Raw genomic sequence first — 18,822 nt, 5'->3', positions numbered from 1 at the left:
AAAACTAAATTTTTTTTTGGGATGAGTTAGGGAACTATGAATAGATTCCAAGGTGTATGTGTAAGGGATATAAGTGTAACATTGGATCTCAACTTGAGAAGTGAAGAGAAGAAGAAAAGGTCCATCAATTTTTGATGGGTCTAGAGGATGTGACCTACGAAACAATGTGTTACAATATCTTCGCAACAAATCAGTTACCTTCTCTAAATCATGTCCATGCAATCATAGTACCAGAGAAGAGAATGAAATCAATTACCAAGTCAAAGAAAGAGAGATGGGTGGTTGTAAGGCTCACTATCTAGACAGGATACAAGTCAAGAGGACGAGATGACACAAATAATGTGTTGGTGGTATGCTCTTGTTGTGGCAAACTAGGACATAATGGAAAAGAGTTTTTCAAATTATAGGATACTCTGACTGGTGGGGTGAATGACCACGAAATGAAGAAGGAAAGGTTGAGAGGAATCAGTCGAAGGTAGGTGGAAGCTAAGGAAGAGGTGGCATGGTATGTGCTAATATGACACAACTTACTATAAGTAACCATGTTGATACTTATTCGTGGGCAAGTATCCCTTTCAAAAAGTAATTAAGGGTTCTAAAATAAGTTACCAAAATATCATCCCACACGGATTGTTTCTAAGTACTAATAATATCTTAATTCAATTGGTTGAACTTAAGAGAAGCAAAATTAAATAAAATAAGGATTTAAATCTAAGAGAAAATAGAGAATAAAGAAAGTAGCACAACTTATGGGAATAAATTATTTGAAATGAATCATAGGCCATATAATATTTTCTTTACACTTTTCTATGTTCACTTTTAGATTAATTTCAGTTTTATTATGATTGCCAACCACTCGTGCTAAATCTATTGACATCCAATGGTAAGACAATGTTAATAATCTTTTTCATTAACTATTATCCATAATGGTCATGCAAGGCAAAAAGAAGAGAAAACATAAAAAACATACAAGCTGTTAATTTAATAATGATTGAAAGAGAAAAACTAAGCTTTGTCCACCTAATCCTCTGTCTCATTTTGTCCTATAGGTTTATTAATTATACGTAGTATAGTCGCCTAGAATATGATTAATTATGGTATGTTTCAAAGTTGTCAATTATAAACATATGATTATGACATAATAGGATAAACACCAATTAAGAAAAGAAATTAAAATTATTATTAATCACAAAGAATACAAAGTATGCAAAAGATTCACCATAGCCTTAGTCATAGATTTAGCTAGACATAATGTAATAAGAAACCAAAACAATAATAAATCAATCTATAATCGTTCAAAGAATAAATGCAAATTAAACAAACCATAGCTATACTATGTATAGCTATGGTATGTTTCAGAGTCCCCAATGATAAGAGATGAAGAGAATTCTTGATCCCAAGACATGCTTCCACAACTCTGCAAGTTGTCAATGATTGACCAAAACCAAGATGCCCAAGTTGAAGCCCTTAGCCCTCTATAAATAGGATTTCAAAGCCCTAAAAGTTCTTTAAAGTTGTGTCTTCTAATAAGGAGCACAACTATGCACACCAATAAGCATGATTGTGCATAAGTTTCGAAGCATGAGTGTGCTGACTATTGAGGTATGGAAATGCTTGTTACAATGTGGTCCCGTTTTCCATCCAATTTAGGCCCAACATACACCCAAGACCCAATTATGACATTCTCATGCTAAAATGCACAATTAATATAAAATTTAGTGCAAAATCATCTTGTGCTCCTCGCAATAGCCTATCATATTGAAGACTTCTCAATGTTAGTTATTCATATTTGGGCTCTCTCAGGGTCAGATTTCTCTTCAAACTAGGAGGGTTGTACTTAGTGAACGACGACAACTGATGGTACTCAGTTGGCTCAGCATCTTGGTTATGCACCGAAGTCTTCACGACTTGTGCCATACATGTCAAGATTTCAGTCATAGCCCCAGGTCTACCTTTACCAACCATAGTTTTAATTTAAAAGAAATCAATTAAGCATATTAGCAACTATTATTCACATTTACATAGATACACGTATACACTCAATTCAAACAATTTCACATCATTCCTCATTTGGAAAACCCAAATAAGTTATACTAGCAAACAATCACATCATATTCTTGTAAAATAAGAATATACGAGCACACAACACAAGTGAACTTGTCCTATACTCCAATTTTGTTAGGATGAACTACTCTGATACCAAATTGTAACACATTTAATTTTAATTTCTCAAATACCTTATAATTTATGTATTTTCAGAGGACATAAAATAAATTTCAATTAAAATAGATAATATAAATAGAAAAGAATTAAAACTTTCTTGTGGATGAATCCATTCACAAAATTAACCAAGGGAGCGAAATGTAAAAAGTAAAAACTATGATTTAATAATTACATTATGCTGAAACAGTTAAGGAATATATAGATACTAAATTCTATTTACATATTAACATTGTAATAATTTACAAATTGTTAATAAAAAAGTTGTAGGACTTAGAATAAATAGCTACATAACCAAAATAAACTAAGTCCTGAGAGCAGTCCTTATCCATACCCATACACTGAAAACCTGGTCCTAATCATCAATATCATGCCAGCCCTCTATCTCAGTTAGATTCTCAGTAGTCAATTCTTCATCCTCTTCGAGGTATGCATCACCAAAATCTGCCACAACCTTTATACTTGAAAATCTCTCAAATATATACTAGGTGGATCTCCCAAAAAGGTCATGATTGTGGAAAGTAAAGACATTATTTACAACCCTTAAGGGCCTAACTGTTCCTCAATAGATATAAAGACTAAGGATGTGGTGAATACGCCTATTTACAAGGAAATCAAAAGGAACATTATAACTTAAATTTATCTCTATAGTCCATACGTTACTAGGTCCATCATCACAATTCATATTAAAATTAAAGTATACAAAATGTTGATATTCCCTAAATTCATAGTTCATTCTACAACTAACAAGATAATCTACTAATCTAATTTATCTTTGTGGTTTTGTCATCGTCTCTAGACTTTATTCTCCAAGTGTATCTCTGTAACTATTCACACTAGTTCCTTTCATCACTTTGAACTCATGCCATACTCTTTTTTGTGTCAAACTCATTACTCAGGTTAAAGATTATGCTTAGTAAAGCACTTTTAGACTAAGTTCAAAACACATATACAAGAAGAATGTAGTATTAACACCCAAGATTAGCCAAACATGCTTCATTAACGTTTCACCACAAACCAATATCATTCAACTAAAGAATCATACGTGCCCCAGACATTTTTGGACTAAGTCCTTATCATATACAACAGATACATAGTACAATCATCCTAAATCAACCAAATATACATTATTGTAACTTTTGACAATACCAACATATCATTCAATCATATATTTACATACAAGAAAATATACAAAAGTACTCTCATGAGTACACAATAATCATTATGCTTAAAATGACAAAATATAGCTCTCCTTACATCGAAATGAAGTTGTGAGAGGAGTTTTGCGAAAGATTTTGGTGAAAGAACTAATATTTTCCTAAGTATCACAAAAGAAATCATTTTGAGAAGTAAGAAAAAGAGAAAAAAAAATAAAAAATGAGAGAACTAAGCTCCAAGAACTTATTAAGAGTCGATCGGTTGAACTTCCAAGTCTGAATTTGAAGGAAGATTGAAGTTTATGAGAGTTTTTATGAGAAAAAAGAGTGAGAGATCAAAGAGAATGGAGGGAATGTTGAAACTTAGATTGTAATCCAAGTTTTCTAGGTTGAAAATTGATGAATCTATATTTTATTAAATTTTGCTTACTTTTTTATTGTTCTTTAATAGAAAAAATAGACTTAAAAAGTGTAAATACCATGAAAATCTCATTTAGGTCAAATACAATAGGTTTTTTTTTTAATTTATGATTAATTTACACTGATTTATATAGATATATTTTGCAATTTTGCTCATTTGAATAATTGTATAGGAATTTCCAGATTCATTCTACGGATTTTGGCTTTTGAGAAAATTTGAGGTGAAAGTAACTGCTTTCAGATACCATAGTAATCACTACAGCAAGCCAAATTCAAAGGGCATGCCAAAGCAACTACTATCGTATGCAATAATAGACTTTATAGAGAGCGCAAAATGCTTCAGACCTGCACGTGTCTACAATGTAAATGATAGTAGACACTATAGAGACTTCCAGATGACGCAGAGTTACGCGTGGCTACTTTTATTTACCATAGTAGCTATGTGCAGTACGCGTAGCCATTTTCATGCACAATAGTAGTTACTACAGAGAGAAAGGAAAACCCTGGGAGTTGCGTGTGGCTACTATCATGGACGATAGTAGTTACTATGAAGAACGTCGACTTCGTTATAAATATATTTTTACCATTTAGGGTTAGGAGCTTTTTGCCACATTAGATTTTTGTCATTTTGGGAACACTTTTGCAGAGCTAGGTCAATCTTAGGTGAAAGCCAAGTGTCTAACCTATGGTTTGAATTCCATTTCTTCTTCACTTTTCTTTGATTCTTCATCTTGATGTTATTGATTTCTTTTTACTTTCATTTTGTAATAGTGGGACCCATCCTAATGGAGGACTAAACTTCTTGTAATCCCTAATGAGTTCATATGGATCATTGAATTCCTGAGTTTTCAATGTTAATACGAATCCCTTTTTCATGAATTTCTTTTCTCCCAATCTCTTGAACTAAATTAGTGGTTGAATGAGGGCGTATTGCTTAATTAACCCTAATTCCTTTTAATGAGGTTCTAAACTTAGTTTGCTTAATTCTGAGTTTAATCCTTAAGTTGCTTAATCTTGGGGATGAGAGATGGGAGTCCATTGATTTGCTTAATTTTGTATGGGAATTTAAGGTTGATTTTTGCCTTTTAAAGTAACCTAATTCAGAGAAGGAGAAAAAGTATTAAATCTGAAGAGGAATGAGGATAGAATCTATGTGAACAAACTAGGGGTTACTATATTTTATTAACCGAACTTTGCAATTTAATTTTCTGCTTAATTATAATGAACTTGGAATCATAAACCCCCTCTTTTGTTACTTGCTTTCTCAGTTATTATTCACAACATGTTTGATGAATATTTTCAACCAATGTTACTGGAGACAACCGAGGCTTGCATCCTAGACTACATTTATTTTTTGCATATTTTGATGAGAGTTAGCGAACTTTGTGCGTATCATCAAATTAGCACTCGTGCCAGGGAAATTGGTGTTAATTTTTGCGTTGAACATGTTAAGTACTCTGTTTTAGTGTTATGTTTTTATTGTTTTCTTGCATGTTTGATGTTAATTATTTTGAATTCTCTGCATTGTGAATACATTAGTATTGATATAGCTTCATAAAAGATAGGGTAATCCTACATTTTGATACATATCTTTCCTATTTTTTGCACGTATCTATTGATTTTTCTGCATAATTGTCATTTGCACATTCTGCATTTTTAGCCACTTTATTTAGCATATCTATTCTGCATTCACATAGTTAAATTCATAGTACATGACCAGATCAAGACCTAGAGATCTATATCTACTTGATATAGAAATTGATAAGACTTTCTATAGTAATATTAAGACATATAGAAATCATTCTGAAAATTTAGAGGAACCTTCTTGTCACGACCTTTTTTTATAAGGAACCAAGAACATTATTTTTACACCACTTACTTATTTGAGATAAATAAATAACGAAGAATATAAGTATAAAATTCACTTTTCATTCAAAATAAATAGAATTCCTTATGACAAATATCCAACAGAATAACATAATATTACATTTAGTTCATAATACTCAAAATACACAGTTTTTACTACAACACTCCCTCTATATGAGGTCTCAAAATATCAGAAAAAAGGACTTTAATACAAAATTACTGTACTCCAGCTTCTAACATTTCTCCACTAGCCCCTCAGTCTGTAAAGTAAATGCAACACCTACTACATCTACTCACGTACCACAGTATTATTATCGCAGTACACATGCACACAACAACATAGATAGAAATCCAAGGGTGAGCTTATAAAAAAATAAAATAAAATCATATATATATATAGAGCAAAATATTACTCACAGCAACAGCCCCATGCATTCTCAGTCCACCTAATGCACAACATGAAAACGGTTTCCAACTAGTTTCAAAGCCTAAGTAAACCAGAAGGAACCGAGCCGGTCCGGTAGCGACTCATTTTGGTATCTAGATTGAGACAGCATAACACAACTCAATATGCTCCATCGTTACACGTCTATCCACCTAAACGTGAAACTCAGTTCTATAATGATGCAATACATATATTTCAGCATGATGCAGCACAACTAAAATTATTTCAACAGCTCAGCTAAGACAAGTTTATAACAAATTAGCCAAATCTATGTGTTATTAAATTAGTTATCAGCAGTTAAAGCATAGAAAAACAACTTTCAAGTATTAAATCATTTATATCTTAGCTTTTATCAAAAAGATCTAACAAAACCAACTCAAACCTTTCTTTAATAGCATATCAAACTGTTCAAAACATAATTCATAGGCTAATTGAAGCTCCCTTTACCTTAAAACGGTGATTCACATCAGATCTACTGAATATTACTTGTTTTAACGCAAGATTCACCGAAGATTTGGCTTTAGAACGGAGTCTCTCCTAAGAACACCATGAACTTCTATGAGAAAGAGAAGGAGAAGAGAAACGAATGATGAATCTAACTTCAAACTTAGAGAAACTTACTTCAAATCCCTTAGAACGGATGACTAATCACAGATCTAGAGAGAAATCTAAGTTTAGGAGGGTTTAGTATGAGAGAAAATAGTGGTATATGGCCTTGGAACCTTTGAGAAATTTCAAAAAGTGAAAATCTCATGCAAGGACCCCTATTTATAGAAAAAAATTTTGGGCACTGTTCATGCCAGAGTTGCTGTTCACACTACCTTACTGTTTATGCCAGAATTATTATTCACTTTTTTTTAAAAAATTTTAAAACTCTATCTAAATCTATTTCAATACCAAATAATCATTCAATTAACATTTAGTGAGTATAAAATATTACAGATTTTCTTAATAATATATTACATGCCTGTGATAAATCCATACTTTATAGATATTTTGTCTTGTTTTTTATAGTTTTAATAGGAAAAACAGACTTAGAGATTGTAAATAACATAAAAACCTCATTTAGGTCAAATGTTTTCCTAATTTTTGTCTTATATTCGCTAATTTTTGTGAATATATTTTGCAATTTTGATCATTTGAATAATTGTGCAGGAAATTCTAGACAAATTTCATGAATTTTTGGCTCTTGGGAAAAATATGAACTCAGAGTAATCACTCTCAGGTACCATAGTGATCACTCCAGGGAGCTGATTCCAAGGGATAGGCTAGAGTAACCACTTGTAGAAGCAGTAGTGATCACTCCAGAGCTAAGAAAACCAGCACTGCCTTCGCGTAAACACTCTCAGAAGTGAGAGTGATCACTCCAGAAAGCTCCAGAATCACAGAGCCTTGCATGTAATCACTCTCAGAAGTGAGAGTGATCACTCCAGAAAGGGAAAAATCTGAAGTTGTTGCGCGTAATTACTTTTGTTTACAGAGTGATCACTATGAGGCTATGTCAGACTTAGTATATATAGTTTTTTAGAAATTAGGGTATGAATATTTTTCATAATTTTAGATTCTTTTGCCACTTTGGGAGCATTTTGCAGAGCTTAGGATCCTTGGGTGACAGCCAAGGCCAATCTTAGGGTTTGATTTATAATTTCTCTTCACTTTTATTTAATTCTTGCATTGATGTCATTGAATTCCTTTTGCTTTCATCTTAAATTTGTAAGACTTATCCTTTTGAAGGGCTAAACTTTCTTGTAATCTTTAGTGAGTTCATGGATCATTGAATTCCTGGGTACGAATGTCAATATAATTCCCTTTCCTTTATGAATTTATATTTCCCAACTCTTGAATTGAATTAATGTTTGAATGAAGGGGACATTGCTTAATTAACCCTAATTCATTTTAATGAAATTCTTAACTTGGTTTGCTTAATCCTAAGTTAATTTCTAAGATTGCGTAATCTTAGGAAAAAGAGTTAGAGCCCATGTAAATTGCTTAATTTGTATGGGACTTTAAGGTTGATTTTTGCTTGTTAAATTAACCTAATTCTGAGAAGAGAGGAAGAGTATTAAATCTTGAGAGGAATAGGGATAGAGTCTACATGAATGAACTAGGGGTTACCACTTTCTATTAATTGAACTTTATAATTTTGTTTCTTGCTTTTTACATTGATCTTGAAATCACAAAATCCCCCTTATTTACTTGCTTTCTGAATACACTACACACCATATGTTTGATGTTTGATTACTCGTCCAATGATTCATAGGAAATGACCTAGGTTAGCACTCTAGTATTACATTAATTTATGTTTATATTTTAATGAGGATTCATGACAAATCTCTCGTTCATCAGCCTGACACTTCTTCTTCTTCATCTAGTTATTCTTCTCCACATTCACTTGATTTTGACCTTGAAAAAATGACAAATAATGAAAGGACATTAAAGGAACTAGCTGCACTTGATGTAACTTACCAAACATTTTGTATACAGTATCCTGATATTGATGCTCATTTTGTTCTTAAAATTGGACTAATACACTTGTTGCCTAAATTTTATGGCCTTGCAGGTGAAGATCCACACAAGCACCTTAAGGAATTTCATATAGTCTGCTCAACTATGAGGCCACAAAGTGTACCAGAGGAACATGTGAAGTGAAAAGCCTTTCCATTCTCTCTAATAGACACAGCCAAAGATTGATTGTCTTATCATCCACTAGGATCCATCACCAGCTAGGACAATTTGAAAATATTCTTTCTAGAGAAGTTCTTTCTAGATCAAGAGCTGCATCTATTAGGAAATAAATTTATGGAATCAGACAGTTAGAGAGAGAGAAACACTTTGAGTACTAGGAAAGATTTAAGAGGTTGTGTGCTAGCTACACCCACCACCAAATTAGTGATCAACTCCTTATCCAACACTTCTATGAAGGATTACATGCCATGGATAAGAGTATGATAGATGCAGCAAGTGGAGAAGCATTGGCAGACAAGACACCTGTAGCAACTAGGAACTTGATTGAAAATATGGCTGTCAAGTCCTAGTAATTTGCTACCAAATAAAATTCTTATGTAACTAGAGGTGTGCATGAGATTCAAGCTGTAGACCCAAACAAATTAGATCACAAGATTGATGAGTTAGCCTCCATAGTGAAGCAATTAGCTTCAATGCAAAAGAATGCTATTGTACCTTTACCTCTATCATCACATATTCTAGCCATGCTATGTGGGATATGCTCAGCCACAAATCATTATACTGATAGCTACCTAACATTGCAAGAAACTAATACTCTGGAAGGTAATCCCTAAGCCTATGCTGCAAATATTTACACTAACAAGAACCTTTTCAACAGCCCAATTGGGACTTCTCTTTAAACATATACAATCCTGGCTAGAGAAACCATCCAAACTTGAGATGGAGAAATTCTTCACAGCAGCATAATCAACAACAAAGCAACCATTGTTAAGCACATCATGCTGGTCTAAGCAAATTCCACTAACCACAACAAGCTCAACATCACTAACCATCTACCTCACAACCATTGCAGCCCAAAAGAATAAGCCATCACTAGAAGAGCTGATGAAGCAAATGGCAATGAACAACATCACCTTCCAACAAAGGACTAAAGCTAGTAGCAAGACTCCTGAGAACCAAATGGGACAGTTAGCTTCTTCTCTGAACCAAATTCAATCTTAAGGTTTAGGTAATCTCCCTGCATAAACAGTAGTAAATCTAAAAAATATGAGTGCAATTAACTTGAGGTCTGGAAAAGTGATGCAAGAGCCTGAACTGCCCAAGAAGAAGGAAGATACAAGTTGTACTCCAACTACAATTGATGATAATGGAGGGGAAAATAGTCAAGAACAACCAGGACCTGCACCTACCCAACCAAAGGCAGTAGAGAATGTTAAAAGAGCAATTCCTCTCCCATTTCCTCAAAGAGCCATTCAGCCCAGTAAGAAGTCTGAAGAAACCAACAAAGAGATCTTAGAGACCTTCAGAAAGGTAGAGGTGAATATACCTCTACTAAATGCAATCAAATAAATACCCAGATATGCCAAATTCCTGAAAGACTTGTGTACCTACAGAAAGTGTCTAATGAAAGGGTAAATATGGGTAGGGATGTTTTTGCACTTTTTGAGGAACAAAGGTCCACAATTCTTGAAAAATGTAAAGACCCAGGGACATTTACCATTCCATGCATTATTGGTCGTAACAGGATTAATAATGCCAGGCTAGATCTATGAGCATTAATTAATGTTATGCCATTATCTATTTTTACTTTATTGTCTCTTGACCCCTTGCAACCCACAGGTGTGGTTATTCAGTTGGCCAACAGGAGCACAACACATCTAGCTGGACTTGTTAAAGATGTGTTAGTAAGAGTAAATGACCTCATTTTCTCAGTTGACTTCTATATCCTAAACATGCAAGAGAGAGAATCTACAAGGAGTGCTACATCAATAATTTTGGGGAGACTGTTCTTGAAGACTGCAAAAACAAAGATTAATATGCATGTCAGATCACTTACCATGGAGTTTAGAGATAGCATTATGTGCTTTAATATATTGGATGCTATGAAGCACCCACCTGAAGAACACTTTGTCTTTCATATTGATTTTTTTTTTATGCATTGATAGATGATAAAATGTCTAAACTGTTAGAAAGAGACTCTATTCTTAATTTTTTTGATTATGTAGATAATTCTATTTGTGAAACTTGTAATAATTCTTCCTTATGTGACACTTGTATCTCTGATTTTTTGAATACAAACTCTACAACTTTTGATGTTGATAAAACTGAAAAATCCATAGGGATAAACTGTGATGTATTGAGTATAGCAAGTACAGCTAAATCTAACCCCCATGATTTGAATGTTGCAGAAGTTTTGTCTAGTGTCAAATCATTTCCATCTGTGGAGCAACTTCTACACTGAAATATGCTTACTTAGAAGCAAATGAAAGGCTCTCAGTAATAGTTTCCACCAAGCTTGATGGTGATCAAGAGGAGAAATTGCTTGAAGTGATCAAAAAGCACAAGAGAGCCATAGGATGGATACTAGCTGACATTCATGGAACCAACCTCTCCTTGTGTATGCACAGAATCTCATTAGAAGAGGAAGCTAAACTAGTAAGGAAACCTCAAGGAGGGTTAATCCCATCATATTAAATATGGTGAAGAATGAAGTCACCAAACTACTTCAAGTTGGGATCATCTATCCAATCTCAAATAGCACTTAGGTTAGCCTAGTCTAAGTGGTTTCAAAGAAATCTAGACTCACTGTGGTGAAGAACGAGAAGGACGAGTTAATACCCATCAGAGTCCAAATCAGCTGGAGAGTTTGTATAGACTACTGAAGACTAAACCAAGTAACCATAAATGACCATTTTCCACTATCTTTCATTGATCAGATGCTGAAAAGGTTAGTTGGTAAGTCTCATTACTACTTTTTTGATGTTTTTTTGATTATTTCTAAATATGCATTGCACTTGAAGACAAGGAGAAAACCACATTTTAATGTCTTTTTAGCACCTTCACCTATCGAAGGATGCCTTTTGGCCTAATGTAATGCTCCTGGCACATTCCAGAGATGCATGCTAAGCATTTTTTCTGATTTAGTTGAGCATTGCATAGAGGTTTTCATGGATGACTTTATAGTATATGGTTCATCTTTTGCTGTATGTTTAACTAATTTAGATAAAGTTTTGAAAAGATGCATAGAAACTAACCTTATTTTGAATTTTGAGAAATGCTATTTCATGGTAGAACAAGGTGTAGTTCTAGGTCATATTATATTTGAAAAAGGCATTGAGGTTGATCCTGTAAAATTAAATGTTTTTCACAATTGTCTTACTCTTCTTGCATTCAAGAAGTTCATTCTTTTCTAGGCCATGCAGGATTTTACAAGAGGTTCATCAAGGACTTCTCAAAGATTGCAATTTCTTTTTCCAAGCTACTACAAAAAGAAACTGAGTTCAACTTTGATGGGAAATACAAGGAGGCAATTGACTTTCTTAAGAGAACCCTGACCACCACACCTATTATTCAGCCTCTAGATTAAACAATGCCATTTGAGTTGATGTGTGATGCATCAAACTATGCAGTGGGAGCTGTCTTAACACAATGGGTTGGTAAGATTTCCCTAGTTATTTATTATGCTTCTAGAATCCTGAATCCTACACAGTCAAATTATACCACAATTGAGAAGAAATTGTTGGCCATAGTCTTTGCACTAGACAAATTCAGGTCATATCTTTTAGGGTTAAAAGTTATGGTATTTATCTATCATTCTGCTTTGAAGTTTTTGTTAAAAAAGATAGATTTCAAGCTTAGGCTCATAAGATGGATGCTCTTATTTCAAGAGTTTAACTTGGACATCAAAGATAGAAGTGGAACATAGAACTTGGTCGCAGACCATCTGAGCAGAATAGAGGGAGTCCCTGAACTCATGCCACTCAAGGATGATTTCCTTGATGAATAATTCTTAGAGTTATGCACTTCACACATACCTTAGTATGCTGACATTGTTAATTTCTTAGTTGCAGGAGCTTTTCCAGCAAATGCACCAAAGACTCAAAGGGAAAAGATTAAGAGTGATGCCAAACACTATGTGTGGGATGACCCCTATTTATGAAAATTTTGCATTGACCAAGTAATCAGAAGGTGCATCCCCGATGAAGAAATTTCATCCATATTGCAATTCTGTCATGCTTCAACTGTAGAAGGCCACCTTAGACCTCAAAGGACAACAATGAAGGTATTGGATTCAGGACTGTACTAGCCTTCTATTTTCAAAAACTTCTAACATACTCCACATGTGAAAGATGCCAAAGGTCAGGAAGAGTGATCACCTGGAGACAAGAAATGCCCCAACAACCATACTATATTGTGACATCTTTGATGTTTGGGGTATTAACTTCATGGGACCCTTACCATCATCCTTTGGTTTCTTGTACATATTGCTTGTTGTTGATTATGTTTCAAAGTGGGTAGAAGCTAAGGCCACTAAGACTAACGATGCCAAGGTTGTTGTAGACTTTGTTCGCACTAACCTGTTTTGTAGGTTTGGAATCCCTTGTGCCATCATTAGTGACCAAGGAAGTCACTTTTGCGACAAGACAATGAAAGTCTTGTTGAGGAAATTTGGAGTACTGCACAAGGTTTCCACTGCCTACCATTGATGAATCCACATTTTATTAGTTTTTTACTTGTCATTTTAATGTTTCTTAATAGAAAAAGTAAACTTAGAAATTGTAAATAACATAAAAACATCATTTTGGTCAATTTATCATAGGTTTCTTAAGTTTTGGTTAAATTACATTGATTTACATAGATATAGTTTGCAATTTTGATCATTTGAATAATTGTGCAGGAGTTTCTAGACTTATTCCATGAATTTTTAGCAATTGAGAAAATTTGAGATGAAAATTATTACTTTGGAGCCCATAGTGAACACTACAACAAGCTAGATCCAGAAGGGCAGACCAAAGTAATCACTATGAACCCATAATGACAACTCCAGAGAGACCAAAAAGTACAAGACTTGCGCGTAGCTACTATGGAACCATAGTAGAAACTCTGGAGTAGCCACAGTTATCACTCTGATGCCAAAGTGACAACTCCAGAGAGGCTAAAAACACAGGACCTGTGCGTAAACATTATGGAGCAAGAGTAACCACTCTAGAGCGTTGCGCGTTATCACTATGAAGCCAAAGTGACAACTCTAGAGAGACCCAAATCACTGGTCTTGCGCGTAAACACTATGGAGCGTTGCGCGTCATCACTATGAAACCATAGTAGTTACTTTGGGCAAAAATTTTGCACTATAAATAGGATTTAAGAAATTAGGATACGGAGCTTTTTACATAACTTTAGATTCTTTTGCCACTTTGAGAGCATTTTGCAGAGCTTAGGATCCTTGGGTGACAGTTAAGGCCAATCTTAGGGTTTGATTTACAATTTCTCTTCATTTTCCTTTAATTCTTGCATTGATGATGTTGAGTTTTCCTTGTTTTCATCTTGAATTTGTAAGACCCATCCTTATGGAGGGCTGAATTTTCTTGTAATCCTTAGTGAGTTAATGGATTCTTGAATTCCTGGGTATGAATGTCAATATAATTCCTTTTTCTTCATGAATTTATATTTCCCAACTCTTTGAATTGAATTAATGGTTGAATGAGGGGGACATTGCTTAATTAACCCTAATTCATTTTAATGAAATTCTTAGCTTAGTTTGCTTAATCCTAAGTTAGTTTCTAAGGTAGCGTAATCTTGGGAAAAAGAGTTGGAGCCTATGAAGATTGCTTAATTTGTATGGGACGTTAAGGTTAATTCTTGCTTTTTGAGTTACCCTAATTCAAAGGAATAGGAAAAGTATTGAATCTTGACAGGGATAGGGATAAAATTACATGAACAAACTAAGGATTGCTCATTTCATTGATTGGATTCATTAATTTCATCACTTGCCTTTACATTAAAATTGGAATTACACAAAACCCCCTTGTTTTAATTGCTTTTATAGTAAATGTTTACAACATGTTAAATGTATGTTACAAACCAAAGTCGTTGGAGACAACCTAGGCTTGCATCACAGACTACATAAATTTTTTTGCATATTTTGATGAAGGTTGACGACAAATCTTTTTGCAAATGAAATGAAAAATCATTCATCAACCATCCATAGACGAACGAACAAATTGATCTCTCTAATAAAGAAGATACTTGAGAGAGTGGTGCAACCTCACAGAAAAGATTGGAACCGAAGGCTCGATGATACATTATGGGCACATAGGACTGTATTCAAGACACCTTTGGGCAAGTCCCCATATAGGATTGTCTATAGAAAAACTTTCCATCTACTGGTTAAAATAGAACACAAAGCATATTAGGCAGTGAAGACTTGTAATTTACATTATGACTCAGTTAGAGAACAAAGAAAACTATAATTGCAAGAATTAGAGGAGTTGCATTTAGAGGCTTATGAGAACTCAAGCATCTATAAAGAAAAGACCAAGAGGTACCATGACAAGGTGATATCTAGGAAAGAGTTCTATATTGGTCAAAAGGTCCTCTTGTTCAATTCTCATATCAAATTCATGCCTGAAAAGCTTAGATCAAGGTCGATAGGCCCTTTCACAGTTACAAAGGTACTCCCTCATGGTGTAGTGGAAATCACGAGTGACTCCATTTGTACGAGCTTCATAGTAAATGGACACCACTTAAAGCATTTCCTGCAAAATTCAGTTTCTTTGGAGGAAGTTGAGGAGATTAACTTGCACACCCTTGTCACAGACCTTAACCAACATTGTTATAAGTAATCCACTCTTTATGTCAAGCTAGTGATGTTAAAGAAGCAGTGTGTGAAAGGCAACTCACAGATTTTCTAGGGTTTTTAATTATTTTTCTGCATTCAATAATGGTCTTGCATTTGAGTTGTGATGATTGATAAGTTTACTACATAATTTTGTTGCACAAGCAGCTCACTCTATATTAAACTTGTTAATGACATTTGTTTCTACATAAATTCAATTTTGTAGAAGGAGATTGAAATTCTTGGACCCAAAGTTTGCTTATATTTAAGAAAAAATCAAGTGCAGCAGGAAAGTGATCACTTTCATAATTTAAGGTAGTCACTTTAGGGAGAAAAATGAGAGCTTATCGTTAATGTAATCACTTTTCCAAGCAATAGTAGCTACTTTCAACCTAGGTATGTAACCTTGCTCTCTGTAGTTAGCACTTTTGTAATTGATAGTAACTACTTTAAAGGCTTTTGAGCTAATTGGGATGCGTGTGTCTACTATCCCTTGCGATAGTAGTTATGCGCAAGCACTCTGGGTGTTAGACAGGAAGCTCTTTGTAGTAGCTACTATTATAAACAATAGTGACTATGCAGAGCAATTTTTGAGCACATGCTGTGCGCATGTCTACTATCATGTACAATAGTAGCCACGCACAAGCCTTTTAGATATTTTTGAATTTAAGCATTTCTGTAGTGATTACTATCACTTGCAATAGTAACCACGTGCAGAACCATTTTGTAAAAACACAGTGCGCGTGTGATAGACGATGCCGAGTCGCTATCAAAACAACTGAGTTTTTTAAAGGTTTTGTAGTATAGAGGCAAACCTAGGTCGATTCACGGAGACACATTTTCAGTTAAATTCAATTTCAAGTTTTGTTTAAAGGAATGCAAATAAGTTTTTTTAGGGTTTTGAAAATTGTAAATTAATTAAATTAAATTACAGACAGAATTAAAGTGAGTAAAAATGAATTAAGAATCATCAATCCACAAAATACCAATTGCGTGTAACTCCGACTATCATAGTATCTAAAGATTTAAATCCGTGTTTAAACAACTACCCAATTCAATTATTAATTCAATCGAATATCCTAATTGAATAGGGTTACGAATTAAATCAAATAATCATTTAATCTAATCCACATTAATTATCAAATCAGAGCATCAATCGAGTCCTAATTTGAATTCTAAAAACAGAAAAGTCGATTATGATCGCAATACATAATTCTAAGATTAGAGAGATAAGAGAACAAACTCGCAGTACTTGCTTTCACCCTCACTCTTACTCTCATCCTCTGAGCACTCTCACTCTCGTCTCCAATCTCCTTACATCTTTCCCCCTCGTCTTCACTATTCTGTGCTAAGATCCATCAATTTCTGCACCAATTTTGAACTCCAATCTAGGTAATTTTTCAATTTCCCTCTTTCTACGTTAGGGTTTATCATTTCACAAATTGGGGATTTTGATCTAGAGCTTCCTGCATTGAAATTGTGTAAATTCGGTTATTTGAAGTATGATTGTATGATTGAAAGGGATTGGGGGAGTTTAATTTAGTTACTTTGCTATATTTTGCCATTGTCGTATCCTAGGGTAGCCACTTCCATTTTTGATGGTGAGTATTTTGTATGTTTTAATACAATAGTGACTGCTAAAGCTTCCTCTCTATGGGATAGTCACTTCCTTCACTGCAATTTCACCTATCTTGATTGAATTATATGGTGCTTGCCTAGCCTGAATTCTGCATAACTTGCATCCTAGGGTAGTCATTGTCGTATCTCATTATGACCACTATGTGCTGAGATATCTTGAGCACCAGTAATTGCTCTGAGCCAGCTACATGTGTTGTGAGTACTGGACTGCAATATCAATAACACCATGTTGCACTGCCTCTTTGACCATGTACACACACCAATTACATCATTCTGCCTTATACATTTTACCTTAGACCTGCATTTTCATAGTAGTCGTTGTCATTATGAACTCTGATGCAAGTGTTCACTTTTGGACTATAGTGTCTCTCAAAATTGTTGTGCTATTGTGCTTTTGCATTTTGATATGCATAATCTGTAATGAATCCACTGCATGCATTCTGCCTGGACATTCTTTATTATAGTGTTCATGTTGGCTGCACAACTCCTATTTCCCACTGCACATACACATCTCTGTTAAAATTTTGCAAATTGGAAGTAATCACCTTTGCTGCTAGTAATGATAATTTTGGAATTGCATCGCATATAGCTTGAATGATCTTTATTAAATTTGCAATTGCATACATGGTGGTCTGTCATACTACATTTGGGATTCTGTAGTTGTTTCCTGATAAATGCAGATTTTACCAAGTTTTTATGTAGTTTTCTAGGTTGCTTTTGATAAAAAAGAATGTAATTTGAAAAGTGAAAACTGTACAAAAATATATAAATGTTCAATAAAGTAAATTGTTGTCTTTAATAATTCAAATTATGTGAATTTAATAGAATTTTGATGTAATTTTGTTAGTTTTGTAGGAAACTTTGAGCTGAGATCATAAGATTGAAGGATCAAAAGAAAAACTAGAAGAAAGTAGAAATTTTGTAGACAGAGCAAAGAATAATGAAGTTAAGTGCTAGGCGTTATCACTCTTTCTGAGGAAAGTGATCATTCTAGAGGTTAAGTTTAGAAGTTAACTTGTGCGTTAACACTTTTTTCAACAATAATAACCATGCCCATGAAGAAAGGCTCTGTGTTATCACTATTACAAACAATAGTGATTGTTCCAGAACTGGGGTAAGAAGAATCAATTGCACGTGATCACTGTTTTTTTAGTAAATTCAACACGTGCAAGTCTGAATGGAAGGAATAAGTTCCATGTCATCACTATTTTTTAATAAAGTGAACACGCGCAAGTCTGGTAGAAGAAATAAGTTGCACGTGATCACTATTTTTTAGTAACGTGATCACGCGTATAAGTAAGAAGCAAAATAAGCTGCACGTTGTTACTTTTATTAATAAAAGTGACTGTTCTAGAGAGTATCTAAGCAAAACAAGTTGCGTGTGGCTCTTATTGTGAATAAAAGTGAACACGTACATGTTATCTGAGGTACCTCATCTCTGCGTTGCTATTATTATAAATAAAAGTGATTGTTCCAGTCATGAAGGTTACTAGAAAGGCTTCTGCATGGTTACTTTATTTTATAAAAGTAACCACGCCAAAAAAGCAAAAAATTTTATAAATAAGAGATTAACTTAGAACAAATTTGAAATAAATCTAAATCTTTTTAACTAAAGAAGTTACTTTTTGCAATTTTTTTTACTTTTCACACCCCATCAGTGAATTTTTTAAAATGACCAAGAACAAGAGTTTTGATCTTCTTGCAGTGAATTACTAAGTAAATAAAAAAACTTTTTAAAATTTTATGATAAATATGAAACTTAAAAATATCTGAAC

General features: G+C 33.9%; 1 protein-coding gene across 1 annotated transcript in view; it reads right to left on the bottom strand.

Moving 5' to 3' along the window:
- Positions 1-2,055: 2,055 nt before the first annotated feature.
- Positions 2,056-18,822, bottom strand: part of LOC113861208 (chloride channel protein CLC-b-like) — a 29,533-nt gene continuing 12,766 nt past the window's right edge. Inside the window, exons 7-9 of the transcript XR_003504150.1 lie at positions 16,672-16,678; positions 15,471-15,481; positions 2,056-2,065 (exon numbers count right to left, since the gene is read on the bottom strand). The gene's annotated coding sequence lies outside the window, so the exon portion shown is untranslated. The remainder of the gene's footprint in view (positions 2,066-15,470; positions 15,482-16,671; positions 16,679-18,822) is intronic.

Source organism: Abrus precatorius, unplaced genomic scaffold (assembly GCF_003935025.1).
Source record: "Abrus precatorius isolate BTA unplaced genomic scaffold, Abrus_2018 Scaffold3, whole genome shotgun sequence".
In the NCBI taxonomy this organism is placed as follows: Eukaryota; Viridiplantae; Streptophyta; class Magnoliopsida; order Fabales; family Fabaceae; genus Abrus; species Abrus precatorius.
This window is presented reverse-complemented; position numbering and strand designations above follow the sequence as displayed.